Source organism: Lucilia sericata, unplaced genomic scaffold (assembly GCF_015586225.1).
Source record: "Lucilia sericata isolate MDLA Ls3-8-SP2 unplaced genomic scaffold, ASM1558622v1 Contig000036F_arrow, whole genome shotgun sequence".
Classification (NCBI taxonomy): domain Eukaryota; kingdom Metazoa; phylum Arthropoda; class Insecta; order Diptera; family Calliphoridae; genus Lucilia; species Lucilia sericata.
The window spans coordinates 204,403-228,399 of record NW_023994074.1 but is presented as its reverse complement, the minus strand read 5'-3'; the positions used below and the strand labels follow the sequence as shown (position 1 = coordinate 228,399).

At 28.4% G+C, this 23,997-nt stretch overlaps 1 protein-coding gene across 6 annotated transcripts in view; it reads right to left on the bottom strand.

The window, feature by feature from the left end:
- The window catches only part of LOC119612994 (cerebellar degeneration-related protein 2-like), a 180,302-nt gene that overhangs the window by 107,709 nt on the left and 48,596 nt on the right, over positions 1-23,997 (bottom strand). The window contains exon 1 of one of the 6 annotated variants that reach the window (XM_037968949.1): positions 12,907-12,949. The exons of 2 other annotated variants lie outside the window; for them this stretch is intronic. The gene's annotated coding sequence lies outside the window, so the exon portion shown is untranslated. Of the gene's footprint in view, positions 1-3,658; positions 3,801-12,906; positions 12,950-23,997 lie in introns of those variants that run through there. 3 more of the 6 variants (XM_037968957.1, XM_037968963.1, XM_037968940.1) reach the window with 3 other exon arrangements.

Here is a 23,997-nt window from a genome sequence, read left to right as displayed (position 1 = left end):
ATTTTCGATAAATTTCTCTTTTTATAGAAAGTTTTCGATAAAATTATTTTTTATAGAAAATTTTTAATAAAATTTGTTTGTTGCAATTATGACATGGAAACAATTTAACTTTATTCATATTTCTCATATAAATCAATTTCCCTCAAGTTTACTGTCAACCACTAACAAATCTATTTAAAGAACTTTATCTCATTTGAAAAAAGTTTATAAATAAACATTAAATTATATTACTTCCTAAAGTACAAATAAGGCACACAAGTGTTACTTAAACTTGTAACTGATAAAAAAAAAACAAACTTCCTTTACAAGGTGTAAGTTAACTACCTGTTACACACTATACTTAAAAACACGAGTATGAGCAGCTGAAACCAGTTAAAAAATTATAATAAAAAAACAAGTTATTTTAGATTTTTTCTTAAAAAAAAACTAAATGATCTTGTAACAACAACCAAAAAAAAAATAAAACAAAAAAGAATAAAAATCGTTACTAAATTGACAAAAATCATAAAATATATTTAAACTTAGTTTTTGTAACTTTGAACCGTAAAAATTGTTGTCAAATTGAAATTATAAATTTGGCAATAATAAAAAACATAAAACTATTAATTAAAATCCGCTTAATAATTGGCCAGAGCAAAAATTATTAAAAAATCATAAAAGATTTCAATCACGTTTTCTTATTTAAAAGTCACGTTTCAAAATGTAATTTTTTTAGTTTTTTTATTATATTTTCTTGATTTTTTTTCCATATTTTTGTTAATGGAAAATTTGGTAAAATTATAATAAATAAATCATATCTTAGGAACATAATCTAGAAAAGGTAAACCTTATAATCGATGTTATAATTAAAATTTAGTTTTTGTATGTTTTTTCTTTTGGCAAAATGCAAAATAATTAATATAATAATTATAGTTATTTGATATTTGCAAAAACTATAATATGTACACTTGTATAAAATGAGGGCAAACTTAAAAGGGGTTTGAAAATCTACGAGACGGAACCGGTTATTATATGATATGATTATAGTAAATACTCGGTAACTACTATTTTTATAGAAAATATTTTAAAATTTTCTCTTTTTATAGAAAATTTCTGGAAAAATTATGTTTTTATAAAAATTTTTTTGAAGACATCAGTTTTTATTGAAAATTTTAAAAAGAAATCTGTTTTAATGAAAATTTTTGAAAAAAAATCTCCTTTTTTAAGAAAATGTTCTTTTTTTTATAGAAAATTTCCCTTTTTATAGAAAATTTTTGAAAAATTCTCTTTCTTGTAGAAAACTAAAAATTTTTTTTTTTTTTTTTTTTTTTGGTAGAAAACTTTTGAAAAAATAATCATTTTTTATAGTAAACTTTTGAAAAATTATCTTTTTTTATAGAAAATTTTTGAAAAAAAATCTCTTTTTTTTGTAGAAAACTTAAAAAATTATCTTTTTTATAAAAATTTTTTGAAAAAATTCTCTTTTTTAAAGAAAAATTTTGAAAAGATTCTCTTTTTTATAGAAAATTTTTGAAAAAATTCTCTTTTTTATAGAAAAATTTTGAAAAAATTCTCTTTTTTTATAGAAAATTTTTGGAAAAATTCCCTTTTTTTATAGAAAATTTTTGAAAAAATTCTCTTTTTTATAGAAAATTTTTGAAAAAATTCTCTTTTTTATAGAAAATTTCTGAAAAAATTCTCTTTTTTATAGAAAATTTCTGAAAAAATTCTCTTTTTTATAGAAAATTTTTAAAAAAATTATCTTTTTTTATAGAAAATTTTTGGAAAAATTCTCTTTTTTATAGAAAATGTTTGAAAAAATTCCCTTTTTTATAGAAAATTTTTGAAAAAATTCTCTTTTTTATAGAAAATTCTTGAAAAAATTCTCTTTTTTATAGAAAATTCTTGAAAAAATTCTCTTTTTTTATAGAAAATTTTTGAAAAAATTCTCTTTTTTGTAGATAATTTTTGAAAAAATTATCTTTTTTATAGATAATTTTTGAAAAAATTCGCTTTTTTATAGATAATTTTTGAAAAAATTCTCTTTTTTATAGAAAATTTTTGGAAAAATAACCTTTTTTATTGAAAATTTTTGAAAAAATTCTTTTTTTTATAGAAAAGTTATGAAAAAAATCTCTTTTTTATAGACAATTTTTGAAAAATTCTCTTTTTTATAAAAAAAATTGAAAAAATCACTTTTTATAGGAAATTTTGACAAATTCTCTTTTTTATAGAAAATTGTTGAAAAAATTCTCTTTTCACAGAGAATTTTTAAAAAAATTCTCTTTTTTAAAAAATCAAAAAAAAATATTTTATAGAAAATTTAAAAAAAATACCCTCTTTCATAGAAATTTTTTAAATTCTCTTTTATAGAATATTCATTAAAAAAAAACTTCTCTTTTTAAAGAAAATTCTTGAAACGGTTCTCTATTTATAGAAATTTTTTGAAAAAATTCTCTTCCTTTTTAAAAAAATAGGAGTATAATATCATGGATTTTTTACAAAAAAATGCTTGGAAAAATTTTTAAAAATTATCTATTTTTTTTTTTTTTTTTCTTATAGAAAATTTTTTTTTTTATGAACAATTTTCTAAAATTACTCTTCTTATAGAACATTTTCAAATATATTTCTTCTTATAGAATATTTTCGAACATTTTTTTCTTATAAAAAATTTTCAAACATTTTTTTAAAGAAAAATTTTCAAGAATTTCTCTTATAAAAATTTTTCTAAAATATGCACTGTTTAAAAATTTTTCTTAAAAAAAATGCTATTTTAGAAATTTCTCTTTTCGAAAATTTTTCTTCCTTTATTTAAAAAATTTTCTTTTCAAAACATTTCACAAAATTTTTCTTCTTAAAGAACACTTTAAAAAAACATTATAGAACAAAATTCTCTACTTATAGAATATTTCCATTTTTTTCTTATAGAACATTTTAGAGAATTTAACTCTCTATAGAATATTTCGAACTATTTCTAATCTTATAGAACATTTGCGAATATTTATCTCTTATAGAACAGTTCCTAACATTTCGTTTCTAATAGAACAGTTTCAAACTTTTTCTTCCAATAGAACAATTTCGAACATTTATCTCTTATAGAACAGTTTCGAATTTTTTCTTCTTATAGAACATTTTCTAATATTTTCCATTTTTTTCTTATAGAAAATGTGTCTTTTTAAGAAAATTTTTCTTTTTATAGACAAATTATGGAAATATATTCACTTTTTATATAATATAATTTTTAATTTTTTATAGAAAATTTAAGAAAACAATCTCTTTTTATAGAAAATTATCAATAAATTAATTTATTGTGAAAAAAATTACAAAACATTTTTATTTATGTAGACATTTTCGTTGAATGAGTTTTCCTTTTAACTTAAAAAACTTTTCATACTGCCCTCGTCTAAAAGTAACACTTGATTAATTACTAATTTATTTTGTATTCGTATGATAGATAAACAGCTGATTCCAACAATTTTTGTCGCAGACACCTAGTCAAACACACACACACTTGTATTAAACACTTGTCAGCACTTTTTTTGTTATTAATTTTTTGCCAAATTTTTTTACAATATATTTTTTTTAATAACTAAATAATTTATAGCATTTTTTAATATTTTTGTTTATAAAATTAACAACTTCGTGTTAACGTAAATTATTTTTTAAATATGTATTTTACATTTACATTGTATTAATTTTTTAGTACTTAAGAGCTAACTACCGCACGATTTATAGCAAAAAACTAAATATCATTTATTGAAGTTGGAACTTTGGAACCCTCTGCTTGATATTAAAATAAAAATTAAACTACTAGTAGTACTAAGAAATTTATAAAAAAAATAAAAAAGCTGAGCACTCTCCGCGTTTTGTAGAATTCTACACAAGCAACCCTCACTGCACAAATACAATATATTTTATTTAATAATACTCTCATTTTGTTTTTGTAATAAAACAAACACAAACAGTCAAACATATGCATAAAGCGGGCGGTGAAAATAGGGCCTTATAGTAGGCCCTATATACGAGATACAAGAAATCAGAATTCAATTACATACACCCGTTTAAAGGGGGTATTAATATGGGATCTTTTAGGTATTAGGACAAATGACTTCAGGAAAGCTCTCCTGAATAGTATTGAAAGTGGAATCAATCGGGGGCCTTTTAAACCTAAAAACGGCCACCGAAATTTAGCCTCTTTTCGGTAGTACTGCTCAGATTTGTTACTTCTACTCTCACTTGTTTATTGGTAACGGTGTTGGAGACAACAACAATAAAAATAATAACAATAACAAACTGTATTAGTCTCCTCTATAAATTGTTATCACATGTATGTTTGTATAAACGTATGTATGTTTAAATATGTATTTTTGTACTTAAATATGTATGTAATTGTATATAAACATTCATGTGATTCTCAAAAAAACATTTTACTCACTGACTGACTAAAGCGTTTATAAAAATATTTAATCCAAAAGCAACAACATTAACAACGTTAACAACAAACACGGCAAAAAAGTAAACAATCAAAACGCATGCATTTTATTATGGAAAAAAGCTCACTTGGCCATCCATCCACTTGGCCGACCAGCAAGTCAACCAGCTTGTTCAGTTCGCTTCAGTTAAACAAAAACAGAGAGACAGAGCATTATGTTTTCTTTAACCAACTGAACCAACCACCCTTTTTAGAAGTTGCTTGCCATGAAATATTTCGTATGTTTTGGAATACCCTACATTTAAATGTTGGTCAACATTCCAAACAGATCTGTCTAGCAAAGTTTTTCACCAATAACATCCCTCCTTCATATCCTTTAATTCCACCAGACAACTCTTTAAGCCACCTCCTATAGGAGGTGCCACTTTAACTTTGAAACTATTGGAGTTAGAATTCTAAAATTTTGCACGAACAACTTTGACATACATGTCAATATTTGTGTAATAAATTTGCGGACTTGATTTTAGTAGCCTATACCTCCCATATGAATTAAATACAAAAATTCGTTTTTCTAGGAAACTATTGGAGCTAGAATCTTTAAATTTTATACGAAGAACTTTAATATTCATGTGAAAAATTTGGGAAAAATTGGGCGGGCTATCATTAGGAAGGATTGGCACCTCCCATATGAACTAAGTACTAAAATTCGTATATTTGGGAAACTGCTACAGATAGAATAATCAAATTTTGAATATTTGGGTAATAAATTGGTGGACTTTTAATAGGGGGATCCCACCATATGAATTAAATACAAAAATTCGTATATCTGGGAAACTGTTATATCTAGAATCTTCAAAAATCGTAAAGTCTGTATTTTATTTATATTAATTTTTGGGTAGCAAAGCACACAGGGTATAGCTAGTTTTCTATAAAAGAGATTTTTTTATTTTTCTAAAAAAAAGAGAAATTTTCTGTAAAATTTTTTTGAAAATACTCTATAAGAAGAGAATTTTCGTTAAAAATATGTTGTGAAATTTTCACATATATTTTTTTTTTTTTTTTTTGAAATCCCATAAAAAGAGAAATTTTTGATAAAAAAGTGAAATTCTCGCTAAATTTTCTATTAAGAAATAAATTTTTGAAAATATTCTATAAGAGAATATTAAAAATTTTCTATAAATAAGTTTCTCTATTTCTCCCAAATGTTCCACAAAAAAGAAAAGACATTTTTTAGAGACAAATAAAAAGAGAGAAATTTTTTAAAATTAAAAAAAAAATATAAAAATTTTCAAAACTTTCTATAAAGGGAAACAATTTTATAAATTTTTCTAGAGAAATTATAGAAAATTTTCTAAAAAAGGAAAAATTATCTATAAATAAAATTATCTTTCTATTAAAAGAAATTTTTTTCTATAAAAAGTAAAATTTTTTTATATATAAAAATAGAACGTTTTTAAAATTATCTATAAAAAAGAGAAACTTGTCCTTAAATTTCCATTAAAAAAGGTAATTTGTCGAAAATTTTCTTATAAAAAAAAAAATCAAAATTTTTCTATCAAAAAGAGAAATTAAAGACATTTTTCTATAAAAAGGAAAATTTTAATGATTTTATTCAATAAAAACCAAAATTTTTGAATATTTTTTTTATAAAAAGAGAAAATTTCCAAAATTTTTTATAAAAAAGTGAATTTTTTTCAAAATTTTCAAAAGAAAAGAGAAATTTTTCCAAATTTTTTATAAAAAAACACATTTTTTATAAAAAAGAAAAAAGACATATTTTTGAAAAAGTCCATAGAAAAGAGAAAATTTGAACATAAAGAGAAAATTCTCGACAAAAAGAGAAATTTTCGAAACTTTTCCTTAAAAGTGAGAAAATTTTTCTAGAGAATTTTTTTAGAAAATTTTCTGTAATAAGAGAAATTGTACAAAAAAATTACGGCATCAATGATCATAAAATATAAGCTATAGTAAAATTTTATTATAACACAGCTATAGCTCCTTATCAAGTCATAACTTTTGTTAATCAGTTCTCTTGCATAGAAGAGGACTCTATGTACACTCCTCTATATTCGTTCTAAACTAACCGAAATTTCAGTAGAGTACTCTTATTCAAAAACTGGTCGAATGTTCAAAAAAAAAAAACTTAAAAAATTATATAGTATTTTAAACAATGTTTTCGTAACATCAGTCGAACAAGTTGCAATTGCATACTCATATATTCGCATACAACAATTACTCTCCTCTATAACTCTGACGAGACTCTAAGCTTCTACTTCACATACAAAATTACACAGTATGTATATATTTTGTGGCATTTTCAGTTATTTTACTATTGTGATGACGTTAAAATGTGCATCGATGTCGCACAGACATTCACAGCAAGTAACATCCATACAAATAGTATTTAAAAGTAAGTAAATAAGGTTTAAATAGTTTTACACAATGTGGAGAGTAGTATCCAAGTGTCATCCATCTACTTTAAGTATTGAATTACCATCACAGGCACTAAACGGAAAATGAATACAAAAAAAAAAGACTACTATTGCGTCCATTAACAGACGTATTTGGTGGTAAAGCTGTATTGTTTGGTCAACGCTGCAAGTACTATTGTTTTAAATTTTAAATTTGAACATAAATAGTTGTAAATAAAACTGTAATATGAGCTTTTTTTGTGGACTATTGTGTTGTTAATTCTTTTTTGTGTTAGTTTTAATTTTTATTTTAAAATTAAAATAAATAAATGTTGTAATTGCAGAGACTTCTAACTTGAAAAAATTATAAAAAAAATATATATTTAAGCATTTTTCAATTTCCCCCTGTCAATGTCAAGTTATTGCGTCTTTGTAAAGGACATTATATAGATCGCATGCTCCAAACATAAGTAATTGCCTTAAACCCTTATTTTTTAATAGTCTAGTAATGATGACGTAACTGCCTGTCTGTCTGGTCTGTTGTCAGAATTTATTTATATTTTTTATTTACAAATTTTGTAAATAAAAAATTTAAAAATATCTGCTTTTTAAATTATCACTCGCTTACTTTCATGTAATTGATATATTGACAGTGAAATCCATGCATGACATACAACTTATTTATAAAAAATAATAATGAAAATCCCCTCTTACACTATTCTAACTACCCCTCATTCTACATGAAAAATATTACACAGGAGAAGTTGCCTAACAGGCGTATACAGATTTCTAAAAAATTTCTAAAATTTGCAATTTTAAAAACGTTCATTAAAATGTCGTTCTGTAGTTGTTGGAACAGTTCCACTACTGCCAAAAGTTACTTGGAGGAGTAAGCATTCGATCGATAAGGTGTGTCTTAGTTAACAACCTTTTGTGAAACATGACTCAAGTCGTTCCTGAGTGAAGATCCTATAGTCGTGGGAACGTCTTACGTATAATACAGTTCTAGAGTTACTTAATAAGAAGAGTTTGTTCCATTTCAACTTTTTATTGTATAGTTGGTTAACATTCCCCCTCTTAATCGGAGACCCTCGCACAACATTCCAAAATCAACTTCAACTACATCATATTCATAGCTTGAGCAAATAATAATTATTTTTTCAATTTCAAATGTGTGTAATTTTAAAGTGCGTACAGCTTTTTAAGCGTTAATTGTTACAATACCATTAATAAACACAAATTGAATAAAAAGCTTTTCAAACATCCACAATAAACGCATTTTCTATTTGTCAATGTTTCTCCCTATATTTGTATAGTCCAGTGGTGCTCAAACACATACTACCATAGTTTTATTTGTGTTGGTAAAGCAGCAGAGAACAGAATTCAATTCAAAATAAAAGTATACTAATAAAATGACTACAAACTATAAAGTAAATGCTAACTGTCAAATATTTATTATGGATTTTGACAGCCAGCGTATAGCAACGTCTATATATAAAAAACTATCAACTGTTCTCTCATGTTCTCCTACATTCATTCGGCTTTCTCAAAATTTTGTTGTTGTATTTCTGTGTGTATTTTAAAAACGTCGCGCACAGACCTTACTTTGACAAGTGCTGATCAGCAACTGATTTGATTTTGTTTTTCAAGTTGAGAGCAAACCAACTGATATTGCTCATTATAAAAAGAAGAAGAATTAAACCTGTAGTGTATGTGTATCAACTTAGCGTCAGCAGAATTTTCTTACCCTATCACGCGTGCTATGACACGGCCATATTGAGCTTCTCTGGTATAGTCTGTCGCTTACAGTTGTTGTTTACAAACAAAAACAACAAAGAAAAAAACAATTATTGATTGCATGACCAACCATTCACAACAACTTTTTAACACATTTTCATGAGGCTTGCCCAGCAAACACGAAAGTGTTGAACTTAAATCGAGAAAGATTTTCTATTAAAAGCTTATTAATAACAAACTTATTAAGTAATATTTGATATATTTAAAAAAGCTTTTATATTATGAAATATTTCAAAGTAAAAGCTTTTTCTATCACAAACTTTTTAAAAGTGAAAGCTTTACAAAAGCTTTTTTAATTTCAATTAAGTTTGTGAAATTATTTAACTCATATGAAAATAAAAGCTTTACAGGAAATTTAGCATGTTAAATGGAGAATGATTGTAAATCGAAAGCTTTTTCAATTACAAACTGTTCACTAAACTTTGGAAATAAAAGCTTTCGCTATAAAACGTTTGAAAAATATCATTTAAAATGAAAAGCTTCTTAATGAAGTTACGATTCCAAATTAGGAATTATTTGACTTTGGACTTTTTTAAAAAATATTTCACACATATTAAAATAAAAGCTTATTCAACTCTATGAAAGCACTACAAACGTTTAAGCAAACATTAATATACATATTTGAAAGTAAAAGCTTTTCAAGGAGATTAAGATCTGAAACTTCGCATCAAAAGCTTTCTACATTACAAGTATTTTTGAAAATAGTTAAAATCTGTTGGAAAAAAGCTTTACAGGGGGGGTTAAGATTAGGGATGAATTTAAATCAAAAGCTTTTCCAATGTCAAATCTATGATTAAATTCTGATAACATTTGAAAATAAAAGCTTTCAAATGAGAACTATACCAAAACAAAAGCTTTCGCATTTAAAACGTTGGATTGGACAATGAAGTTATGATCTTAAATTGAGAATAATTGGAAAGACTTTTTGAAATGAAAACATTTGAAATTTATTTAAAACACACATATATTTAGCTAAAAGCTTTTTCAACTATAAAACGCTTGAGTAAACTTTTATAAATTAAATGCTTTATCCATTACAAACGTTTGATAATTTTGAAAACAAAACCTTTACAGGGAGATTAATATCAATAGCTTTCCCAAAAAGAATTACGTTTTAAAAATAATTTTTCTTTACAGAGATCTTAAATTTAGAATGAGGTTATGATATGAATTTAAGAATGAAATATTTGCCACCAAGTACATATAAAATAAAATTCTCTAAAATTTGTTAAGCGTTTAACTTTGCGTTTGCTGGGTTATGTGCTGTAAATGGGTGTGAGAGAGATTATGTATTACTTGTTCAAATGTACATATATTCATATGAATTTAATCAATCAGCATCTGTTGTTGTAATTCTTTAAATCAACAAAAATAATTCTACAATCGTTCATTAGCATCTGTTAAATTTTTCAAATCGTTTGGGCACGTTTTATGAATAATTATTTTTTTTAACTCATTCTCTTTTTTGCTTTGTTTTGAAAATTTTATATCATATGAGTGTATCGGAGATATTTATGATCTGCAAGACGGGCCGATTTAAAATCAGGGATTAAGTTAGCATGAGCTGCTGTTGAAGCAAAGTTTCCAATGATCATCTGGGTAAACTTCTTCTTTGGACTTCTCATATTCTACATTAGGTCGCCAGTGTTCTAAGGACCATTTAGAAAAAGTAAAGACTGACTGACAATTTGTTATCAATGTTTCATAGGAAATCGCTTGGTATGTGTGAACGTGATTACGATTAGTCATCAATTTAAAGCTTTAATGGTAACTTTAAAACTTCAGGCTCCGTAGTTGTGAGTCAGTCAATAATAAAGGTTTAAATTACGGATTTTAATGGTCTGTTAGTAGTCAATCATTAGTAGTTAAAAAAGCTTTTATCATATTTCTAAAAGCTTTCGATTTGAAGCTACATTCATGGCACTGTAATTGATTATGGATTTTAATGCTTGGTAAGTAGCCGTTCATTACTAGTTAAAGAAGCTTTGTTTGTTACTGGTTTAAAACTTCAGGCTCCGTAATTGTGGGTCTGTCCATAAGTGGTATAAGGTTTTAATTACGGGTTTTAACGCTTTTATCATATTTCTAAAAGCTTTAGACTTAAAGCTACAATCATGACACTATAATCGATTACGGATTTTAACGCTTTGTAAGTTATCGATCATTACTAGTTAATAAAGCTTTTATCATACTTCTAAAAGCTTTCGATTGAAAGCTACAATCATGACACTGTAATCGATTTTATGATACAGCCATGGCTTTCTAAGCCACAATCATGACACTGATTTAATGATACAAGATGAAGCTTTTATGATGTTTATAAAAGCTTTCCATTTGAAGCTTCAATCACTATTACTAGTTAAAGAAGCTTTTATTTTATCATATTTCTAAAAGCTTTCGATTTGTAGCTACAATCATGACACTCATTTCATGATACCAGACTAAGCTTTTATCATATTTCTAAAAGCTTTCAATTTAAAGCTACAATCTGTAATAGAGTACGGATTTTAACGCTTTGTAAGTAGTCGATCATTACTATGTAGTTAAAAAAGATTTTATCATATTTCTAAAAGCTTTCGATTTGAATCTACAATCATGACACTGTAATCGATTTTATGACACAGCCATGGCTTTGCAAATAGTTAAATTAAAGCTTTAATAGTGGCTCTATAGCTAGTTAGTAATCGTAACTTTTATTATGACTTGGTAATAGAATCATTCTTAAATCTTTAGTCATTGATTTGTATGAGATTTAAGACTTTAATCCTGTGGATGATGGATTATTGTTAAATGCTACAATCGGAACTTGCTTCTAGATATCCTAAAGTCAATTTAATATAAAACATTTAAAGGTATAGCTTTACTTATAACTCTTTTGGGACTACTGGGTCATGGTGGAAAACAAAAAAACTTTAGAGTTGTGTTTCTAATGTACAGATTTGTGACTCAACTCTAAGATAAAAACGTTCTCCTAGACTGTTACGAAATTCTAGAAGTCTAGTTACTGTGAAAGTGATTAAACGCCAGATTGTGGAACTAAAGCAATATCATAATGTACAATTCAGTGGGGATAAGGTCAAGATCTCTGAATTGTTATAAGGTCCCAATTAACGGTTAAAAGGGGATTTTTTTCAAAGTTTGTGACAGTATATCTCCAAAACCTGATGCAATGAACTAACCTTGATCGGGGTTAAACCGCATATTAATTGTTTTGACTTTTTTTCAAATTTTTTTTTTTTTTTTTTTGTTATCCAATGTTATGCCAATGTTATCTTCCAATACCAAAAATATTGACATGTTTAAAGTAACATACAAAATGCTTAAATTTGTCAGTATTCCGAAATAAAAATTTAATTTATTTACAACATTAAGATATTCAAAATTAGGACTTTTAGTCCTAAATCAAATAGTAACTAGGTGTTTATTAAAATAATCAGCAAACAGCAATTTATTTACTATATTTACAACATTTCACATTAGCCTTAATGGCCCATGGGAGGATAATTGCAACCATTAAAAAGTTGTACTTTAATATCTGCAATAAAAATCACTGAATACATGCACAAACTAAAGGGAACAACAAACATGTGTAACATAGAAAAAAATCAATGACTCAAAATGCAATAGACCGGTAAACCGATAATGACGAGTGAACACAGCTAACAAACAACAGCAACAACAACAATAACAAACAAACTTAAGGGTGTGTTTTACTCCCCAATAACAGTAGACAGCAGTGGCACAATATGGCGACCAAAATACAGAAATATTGCAATAAAAAGAATTAAAAAAAAAAAGAAATTCCAATAAGAATAAACAACAAAAATGTATAATTTTCCTTTTTTTTGGAAAAATAGAATTTTCTGTATTTAAAATTAGAAAAAAATAATAATTTTCTTTAATTAAATCCTTGTTTTGTTGTTAATTTATGAAATTTTTAATTAAAAATTATTTTTTTTTTAACAGAAGTTAGTTTTATATTGTTGAGTTAAAAAAGTCCTTGGAAGTATTGATTTTTAACATGGCACACTTTTTTCTTTCATTTTTTGCAAAGGATGCTGTAGGATTTTTATGATTTTCCTTTAATTTTTATGTTAATTAACTTTAATTTGCTAGAATATTCAACTTTACACTGAAACTTTGCTAGTTATTTTTTTTAATACAATTTTATAATGAAATTTTTACACTTTATTTTTCTTTTCTTTTTTCTCTTAATATTTTATATTAAATATTTATATTTAATTATTTTCTTATTTTATTAAAAAAAACCAAAACACACACACCAACCATTTAAGGAAGTGACAATTTGCTTTAATACGAGAACAAACTACAACTGCAACATAAATGTTTTTTTGTTAATTTTGGGTGCGTGCCACTTTGGCATTTATTTATTTTTTTCTTACTCTCTTTTTAAAGAGTCCAAGAATGGGAGAGTAATGTATATTTAGAAGACATTAAAGAAAGCAAAACCTGTTTATATTAAATGATATGAATAAAGAACATTTGTGCCACCCTTGCTTGCAACAAAACAAGTATTTGCTCCCTCTTGTGTCTGCCTCCCCAATTCAAAAGAAGGGTAAAAATTTATAGCGCATGTCCTGTGAGTTAAGTGAGTTGTTAAAATATAAAAGAAAAATAACATTGCGTATTGTTGTTGTTTTTGTTTAAGGGTAGTTTTGTTGTTTATTTTGGCAAAAATAACATTTGTTTTGCATTGCCAACTAATTGTTGTTGCTAGTTGCCAATTGTTGTTTTTCCTCTTTTTAAAGCGCATGATGAGTAACCATATTGGTGGTTACTTATTGATATTTAAAGCAGTTATTTTTAAAAATTATAAAAATGTTTAAGCTAGTAATGAGCGTTGAAAGAATTTTCTGAAGTAGACCTAGGGCCTAAGGTTGTAACATCAATGTTGTACCGTTGCTAATAAGATTTGTTAAAAACATTTTGTTTTTTAAATAATGTGTTTATATTTTATGGGGGATTGCGTCAATTATGTCCCGATGCTCATAAAATTGTATATATACATAGATTTCGGTTTCTATAGAATTTACGGGTGTCGAATTATATCGCTATGTCGCCATTTTAAAGTCATTTATAAGCATTAAACTCACTCTTTGAAGGATACCCTATATGACACATTTTGATTCCTATAAAACTTCACTATTCTGGAATAGTTGATGGGGCCTTATATAGGAAATAGAATCAATTGTACACCGATAGATGTGGAATTTCATCGCTTTAGTTTTTTAAAGGCGTTAAAGTCATTTTCTGAAGAAAACTTAAATGAGGGATTGACCCCATCCCTATATGGGCCGATCTTAATAAAAACTTAGCAAAGAGATTTCGCTAAATATAAAATGAGCTTTGGTCGAATTTTATTGCTGTACGAAGAAATTTTCTTAGGGTGACCTTATGTGGGGGTAGGGTTGAATATGGATCAATCCTTATAAAATTTGTTAGAGAGATGTCGGTTTGTATAAAACTTGTTTATGTCAAATTTCATCGCATCACTAATCCAGTATTAAGCGTTAAAGTAATGTTCTTAAATAGATCTGATATGTCGGGTAGGGTTAATTACTGACCGATTCTAAAAACATTTTGTAGACCGATTCCTATATGGGCTGACCATAATATAAAATTAGCAAAAAGATTTCGGTAAATATAAAATTTACTTTTGTCGAATTTTATTGCTGTACGAAAAAAAATTTTTTAGGGTGACCTTATGTGGGGGGTAGGGTTGAATATGGATCAATCCTTATAAAATTTGTTAGAGAGATGTCGGTTTGTATAAAACTTGTTTATGTCAAATTTCATCGCTTTATTCGTATTTTCAATCCAGTATTAAGCGTTAAAGTAATGTTCTTAAGTAGATCTTATATGTTGGGTAGGGTCAATTATTGACCTATTCTAATAACATTTTGTAGACTGATTTTGGTTCATTAAAAAACTTGTTTATATCAAATATCATCGCTGTACTGGCCAGTAATTTGCGTTAAAGTAGTTTTGTAAAAAGGACCATATATGGAGAGTAGGGTCATTTATGGGCCGATCCTCAAAAATCCGATGGAGAGATTTTGACTATTATAAAACTTATTTATATCGAGTTTCATTGCTATACTCATATTTTTAAGCCAGTAATGAATGTTAAAGTCATTTTCTATAGAGGACCTTAGATGGGGGTTATTTATGGGTCAATCCTCTAAAATCTGTCACAGAGATTTTGGCTGTTATAAAACTTTTTGTATCGATTTTCTTTACTATACTCGTATTTTTAAGTCAGTAATGAGAATTAAAATCATTTTCTGTAGGGGACCATATATGGAGAGCAGGGTGGTTTATGGGCCGATCCTCAAAAAATATGATACACAGATTTGGTCTCGAATTTTATCGCTATATTTGAATTTTTAAAGCTATGACTGTTAAAAAAATGGGACCACTTATATGTATGGGGGGCTTTGAGAAAACGTGAACCGATTTTCAATATCAAATAAACTTTACCTATAGGTAAATTTCAACCTTCTAGCTATTTCCGTTCAGACTCTACTGTGTTTTCAACGGACAGACATGTCCAGATCGTCTTATGATTTATTAAGGAGCCAGAATGCGCATATATACTTTTGTGGGTCTATCTATGACCAATATTTCGAGGTGTTGAGGGTGGGTATAAAAAAGTTCAAAGAAATTTCTTTCACTTTTTTTGTAATATTTTTTTCCGAAAGATTTTGAACAAAAAACTATATTTCGGACAAAATTTGCTAAGAACAATAGCTAATAAAATATCAAAGAGAGTTCTTGACTGATTTGCTGAAAAGTTGTGTCGATGATACTATCCATTAGGAATAACCTTGGTTTTATCGCTATAGGACGACATCGGTTTAAAATCTGAGTCAATTGACCCCATATATTACACCGACTCAGTCTATATGGAAAGCAAAATCGTTGTCTGCTACCTCTCTTAGAATGTGCCTTGATTTGATTTATGAAGATTTCCAAAATAATTTGGATCTAGACTCTAGAGTTGGCTGTTCATTTAGAGTACAATTTTGAATTAAACATGTAAATTCATTTGTCCTTTTTAGATATTTTATTGGAGTCTAAAATATTTTAGGTAACATTATATGTATGACATAACAAGGTATAATATGAGCGGGGTAACAAAAGCACTATTTTCTGTAAGTCGGTCTAATCTATATATATGCAACTTCATTAACAAAATTCGTTATTTTCTTTTTTCCTAATACAAATTTTCAACAAATAAATCTCATCTCGAAAGTCTTGCAAAAATGTAAAAATATGCCGCCAAATTTTCTTGTAATAGTTTTCTAAGAAAACACACATAATCTAACAAATATTTTTGTTATTTAAAATAACGTCACCTGTGACAGTAGACATGAGCCAAGACAGTTTACAGGCGGTATAATGGCAGGCAACAATATGCGACCGACCGCATGACTAGAGAGAGAGACCTTATGTCTGGCTCGTTAGTGTTTTGTTTTTGTAAACATATTCGGGCTCATAATATAGTTAACAGCTTCCTAAACAAGGAAAATGTTGCATTTTTGGTAGACATTCGCATCTGTGCAGTAATGTCAAAAAGCACAAGGTATTACAGTAAAAGCTGTAAAAAAGTTAAATCTATTTAATCGTTAAGAAAATTTTAAGGAAGAACTATTGACTCTAGTTTAGGAACACAACAGAGCCACTTACGAATTATTTAATTCTTTAAATTAGTAAAAAATTGTAATTTTATGTCCTTTTTGTAACACCCTGTACTTTTCGAATATGATTATATATGTAGTCGTAAGTATCTCCATTGAATCAGTATTTTGTTTTCTAATTATGATTTATACTGAGCCAGTGATTTGTGTATGTGTGTCTAAGTGTGTCCAGTCCAGCTTAGACCAGTCGATTCGTAATGTTGATTTATTGTGTCCACAAGACAAATACAACAATGTACAATAATAAAAATAATAAAAACAACATATAAATTGTCTTACTTGGCAAAGGCAACATAATAAAGTTTAGATACACAGTATCTTAAGTTATGTACGAAACATATGGATATATAGAGTTCACCGGTCTGGAAATTCAATCCCCTTCGATGCCACTAAAGGGCCCTTCACACGGTCACACTTTACGTACGACAAGTCTAATGAAAAAGTAAAATGAAATTCCATCCGTATGACAAAAAAGAAAATAAAAGTCGTATGATTTATATTTTTTGTGTTTACACGATTGGTATAAAACAATAACAAAGTAAGATGGAACAGCTGTTTCACTTTTTTGTATGTGTTTACATAAAAATACATCAGTCATTTCAAAAAATGAAGAGAGCCATACGACTGTCAAATTTTCCATCCGCATTTTCTCTCAATGTGTGATGGTTTCATTACATATTGCGTTTAGACGATCCCATCCGTTCTCTTCTACACAAAATTTTGACAGATCATATTACTTGTGTGCTCGTGTGAAGGGGGCTTAAAACGTTACTATTGCAATATTATCTAAAACTATTTCAAACACATTTCATTTATATTTCCACAAACACATTCCCATTTCCTCTCTTCAATTTCAAATTCCCAAGAAACCCTACCTAACAGGAATTTTTAGTTGCCACAACTCGCACAATACGTTCGTTCAAGCACATTTTGAAGGCTTGAGATGCTGTCAACAAATCTTGTACGTTTTAGAGTATGTAGGTACTTATACGTAAATATAACCAAGTGTGTAAGTATAACTTATCTGCTGCATGTTGCAAATACAGACAATATGATTATTTAATAAGAAAATCTATTATGTACAAAAAGAAAATAAATTAAAAAATGTTGCCGCAAATAAAGGCAGCAACAACAGTTGCAATTACGCAATTTGGAAATAGAAAATTTGTTTTGTTGCAACAGCACAAAAAAGAAATAAAAGGAATTATTTATGATATTATTGTTGAACGTTGACAATTGTCCAGTCGTTGTCAGTTGCTATTTCTTTGGGAGGAACTGAAACATGTGCATTCAAGTTGTAGTTTTCTCCATGATGTCTTTTGTCATCAAAGACTAATTTGAATTGTTTTTTGGTATTGTTGTCCATCATTTTACTTTCTTCAACACCTTTTTTGGTTAGGAAAAATGTTATTGAAATACTTTCTACTATGAAGAAGTTTTTTTTTTTTATTTTAATAATCGTAAAGATTTATAATTGATAAAGACTTAAAAGTCTATCGGAAATGTTGGTTTTTAAAGAAATGGAGATGATAGCGTACATAATAATTAAGGTGTTTTAAAGGAGCATTTGTATAAAAGCCTTTTATGGTTAAAATACTATAAAATAAATACTTTCTAATTTATGGAGATACTCAAGAATACGTTAATTAATATTAATTAAACAATACAATTTTAATTATAATTATATTCTAAGTAGATTAACCAAGAGTTAGTAATCTGTGACAATATTTAGTCCAAACTAGACCATAGACTAGACTACATACTAGACTATAGACTAGACTATAGACTAGACTATAGACTAGGACTATAGACTAGACTATAGACTAGACTACAGACTAGACTATAGACTAGACTATAGACTAGACTATAGACTACACTATAGACTAGACTATAGACTAGACTATAGACTAGACTATGACTAGACTATAGACTAGACTATAGACTAGACTATAGACTAGACTATAGACTAGACTATAGACTAGACTATAGACTAGACTATAGACTAGACTATAGACTAACTATAAGACTATAAGACTAGACTATAGACTAGACTATAGACTAGACTATAGACTAGACTATAGGACTAGACTATAGACTAGACTATAGACTAGACTATAGACTAGAACTCTAGACTAGACTATAGACTAGACTATAGACTAGACTATAGACTAGACTATAGACTAGACTATAGACTAGACTATAGACTAGACTATAGACTAGACTATAGACTAGACTATAGACTAGACTATAGACTAGACTTATAGACTAGACTAGCTAAGACTAGACATAGACTAGACTATAGACTAGACTATAGACTAGACTATAGACTAGACTATAGACTAGACTATAGACTAGACTATAGACTAGACTATAGACTAGACTATAGACTAGACTATAGACTAGACTATAGACTAGACTATAGACTAGACTATAGACTAGACTATAGACTAGACTATAGACTAGACTATAGACTAGACTATAGACTAGACTATAGACTAGACTATAGACTAGACTATAGACTAGACTATAGACTAGACTATAGACTAGACTATAGACTAGACTATAGACTAGACTATAGACTAGACTATACTAGACTATAGACTATAGACTAGACTATAGAGACTAGACTAGACTATAGACTAGACTATAGACTACTATAGACTAGACTAGACTATAGACTAGACTAGACTATAGACTAGACTAGACTATAGACTAGACTAGACTAGACTAGACTAGACTAGACTAGACTAGACTAGACTATAGACTAGACTATAGACTAGACTATAGACTAGACTATAGACTAGGCTATAGACTAGACTATAGACTAGACTAGACTATAGACTAGACTATAGACTAGACTATAGACTAGACTATAGACTAGACTATAGATAGACTATAGACTAGACTATAGACTAGACTATAGACTAGACTATAGACTAGACTATAGACTAGACTATAGACTAGACTATAGACTAGACTATAGACTAGACTATAGACTAGACTATAGACTAGACTATAGACTAGACTATAGACTAGACTAGACTAGACTAGACTATAGACTAGACTATAGACTAGACTATAGACTAGACTATAGACTAGACTATAGACTAGACTATAGACTAGACTATAGACTAGACTATAGACTAGACTATAGACTAGACTATAGACTAGACTATAGACTAGACTATAGACTAGACTATAGACTAGACTATAGACTAGACTATAGACTAGACTATAGACTAGACTAGACTAGACTATAGACTAGACTATAGACTAGACTATAGACTAGACTATAGACTAGACTATAGACTAGACTATAGACTAGACTATAGACTAGACTATAGACTAGACTATAGACTAGGACTATAGACTAGACTATAGACTAGACTATAGACTAGACTATAGACTAGACTATAGACTAGACTATAGACTAGACTATAGACTAGACTATAGACTAGACTATAGACTAGACTATAGACTAGACTATAGACTAGACTATAGACTAGACTATAGACTAGACTATAGACTAGACTATAGACTAGACTATAGACTAGACTATAGACTAGACTATAGACTAGACTATAGACTAGACTATAGACTAGACTATAGACTAGACTATAGACTAGACTATAGACTAGACTATAGACTAGACTATAGACTAGACTATAGACTAGACTATAGACTAGACTATAGACTAGACTATAGACTAGACTATAGACTAGACTATAGACTAGACTATAGACTAGACTATAGACTATAGACTAGACTATAGACTAGACTATAGACTAGACTATAGACTAGACTATAGACTAGTCTATAGACTAGACTATAGACTAGTCTATAGACTAGACTATAGACTAGACTATACACTAGACTATAGACTAGACTATAGACTAGACTATATACTAGACTATAGACTAGACTATAGACTAGACTATAGACTAGACTATAGACTAGACTATAGACTAGACTATAGACTAGACTATAGACTAGACTATAGACTAGACTATAGACTAGACTATAGACTAGACTATAGACTAGACTATAGACTAGACTATAGACTAGACTATAGACTAGACTATAGACTAGACTATAGACTAGACTATAGACTAGACTATAGACTAGACTATAGACTAGACTATAGACTAGTCTATAGACTAGACTATAGACTAGTCTATAGACTAGACTATAGACTAGACTATACACTAGACTATAGACTAGACTATAGACTAGACTATATACTAGACTATAGACTAGACTATAGACTAGACTATAGACTAGACTATAGACTAGACTATAGACTAGACTATAGACTAGACTAGACTAGACTATAGACTAGACTATAGACTAGACTATAGACTAGACTATAGACTAGACTATAGACTAGACTATAGACTAGACTATAGACTAGACTAGACTATAGACTAGACTATAGACTAGACTATAGAGACTATAGACTAGACTATAGACTAGACTAGACTATAGACTAGACTATAGACTAGACTATAGACTAGACTATAGACTAGACTATAGACTAGACTATAGACTAGACTATAGACTAGACTATAGACTAGACTATAGACTAGACTATAGACTAGACTATAGACTAGACTATAGACTAGACTATAGACTAGACTATAGACTAGACTATAGACTAGACTATAGACTAGACTATAGACTAGACTATAGACTAGACTATAACTATTCTATAGACTAGACTATAGACTAGACTATAGACTAGACTATAGACTAGACTATAGACTAGACTATAGACTAGACTATAGACTAGACTATAGACTAGACTATAGACTAGACTATAGACTAGACTATAGACTAGACTATAGACTAGACTATAGACTAGACTATAGACTAGACTATAGACTAGACTATAGACTAGACTATAGACTAGACTATAGACTAGACTATAGACTAGACTATAGACTAGACTATAGACTAGACTATAGACTAGACTATAGACTAGACTATAGACTAGACTATAGACTAGACTATAGACTAGACTATAGACTAGACTATAGACTAGACTATAGACTAGACTATAGACTAGACTATAGACTAGACTATAGACTAGACTATAGACTAGACTATAGACTAGACTATAGACTAGACTATAGACTAGATTAGAGACTAGACTATAGACTAGACTATAGACTAGACTATAGACTAGACTATAGACTAGACTATAGACTATAGACTAGACTATAGACTATAGACTAGACTATAGACTAGACTATAGACTAGACTATAGACTAGACTATAGACTAGACTATAGACTAGACTATAGACTAGACGATAGACTAGACTATAGACTAGACTATAGACTAGACTATAGACTAGACTATAGACTAGACTATAGACTAGACTATAGACTAGACTAGACTAGACTAGACTATAGATTAGACTGGACTATAGTCGATAGTCCGGACTGTAGTCCATAGTCCACACTATATTAATATCTGTAAAAAACTGAAGGGAAACAAAACTAAAACTTTTAATTACGCGGTGGAAAAACACATGTTTATATTTCCTCATATTAATATCTCTACATAATTTAAGAATTAATAACTTTTTATCTTAAAGTATAAAAACAAAGTTTTCAAAATTATCAATTGCGTTCGCTACACGAACATGATGTTTATGATTATTACAAAATTTTGTTTACAATAAAACAAGCTTTACAATAAATTACAATTTATTCATATTTATTATGTCAATAATTATTTATTCAATTACGTATCAGATGTAATAACCATCCATTTATGATTGTAAATGTCTGCTGGAGTGCCAAAGCACTGTCCGTATAAAAAAAATAGCTGCCGGCATTAATTTTATAAATATTTTTACTTAAATTTTTTTTCCAAAAATTTTTATTTATTTTTATAAATTGTTTGGCAAAAAAAATAAAGAGTTAAACTGTTAAGTCAGACCATGACACTAGACGATTTAGAAAATTATTATTTATGTTTAACGTTTTAGCTAGAGTCTTAAAAAACGAACGTAAAAAAAATATTGGAGAGTGTAGTGGAGTTCAGTGTAGTAGAGTGCAATGTAGTACGTTGGAGTAGCATACACCTTCTTTACCTTCACTTTTACTCGAAACAGAAACAGAAACAACAACAGCGACAACCACCAAAGACGCACTGCTGCAATAGCAACTAATGGTACTAACTACTGACATTTGTAATTTGGAAGTCGAGAGGTGGTTTAGTGAGATGATAGTTAGAAACATGTATTTGGCATAAACAGCCCCAACATGGTACATACTTATACATTTATACAATAAATAAACAATTTTGATTAAAACCAACTAAAGCAATAACAACAACTACAAAACATAAAATGTAATAAATGATAATAATTCATTTAGTGTAGTACCACCAACGTAGCAAAGGGGAGAGATTTATTTGTAGAGGGATCACTGTCTACTGTCGAGCGATCAATTAAGTAAAAGTCAATTATGGAGTTACAAAAGTATCTATTATATAAAGAAAATTATTTGCAATAATAACCTGACATTAAGGCTGAGAGAAATGTCCACCTAAACAAATAAAATTTACCCACATCGTTTATAATTTCAGTTTAATAGTGAGGTAGAGGTTTTTGTATTTTAAAGGGAATTAGTGTTGCGCTAAATCCTTTAGAAATAGAATATCAATCAGAATCCGCTAGAGTCTAAATAAATACTACTCCCCGAAATAGTGAAAAATTAGTTTCACAAGTAGTACCAGTTCCGATTACAAAAATTTCGAGATGGTTCAGGATTAAGACACTTGAACTGGGATTTTCAAAACACAAAATGATTGCTTACTAATTTGTACGATCTTATGAATCACTTGACAGTTCCAAGCGACAATTCTAACAAATTTGATTAGTAACACATCTTTAAGACAGTCCATATCAAACCCTTGTACTATGATAATTATCTTAGTCTGAACTTTTGAAGATCGTCTGAACAACTTCTGCAGTAACTACAATATCACTCCGGTAGCCTAACTTAGGTATATGCATCTGCTCATATAGGTTCATTGGTTGTCTTCGGAGAATGTCTGGACCAAATAATTTTGGAGGTTGTGCAAGTTTATTGCTGCTGCCGTTTTTTACTCAATCATGTTCGATATCATTGCCAGAGATCATAGGGTGTACTGTAATCAGTGACATAATTTTCTGAGAATTTTTGGCTCTTTCATCAAATTATGTTCGACAATACGGCCAGCGAAACAATTTCATTCTTTGTTGTGTTTTCGTTAGCAATTCCATTTTCACAAATACCTTCAAGGGTTAAAACCCAAAAACTCTCCTCTGATTTCCTACAGGGAATCAATTAAATTTAAACAACGTTTTGTCCTTAGAGCGTAGAAGTGGAAGATGCTAGACTACTCTTGTAGATGTTAATGATCGATATCTCGAGATTTAATTAGCGGATTCCTCTCTCATCCTGTAGATACCTGATGTATGTAGTATATAATCCACATACTGTCCCAGCATCGGCTTGTCGTCCGTCATTCAATTGATACCGAGTCGATTTGCTTTGTGTCTCTGGTCGCAACTATTCGTTTTCTATTTATTCCCAAACTGAAAATAATGACCCAGATCTTCAACATATTCGCCGTCCAGTTTGTTATCCTTTGGTTGACCTCAA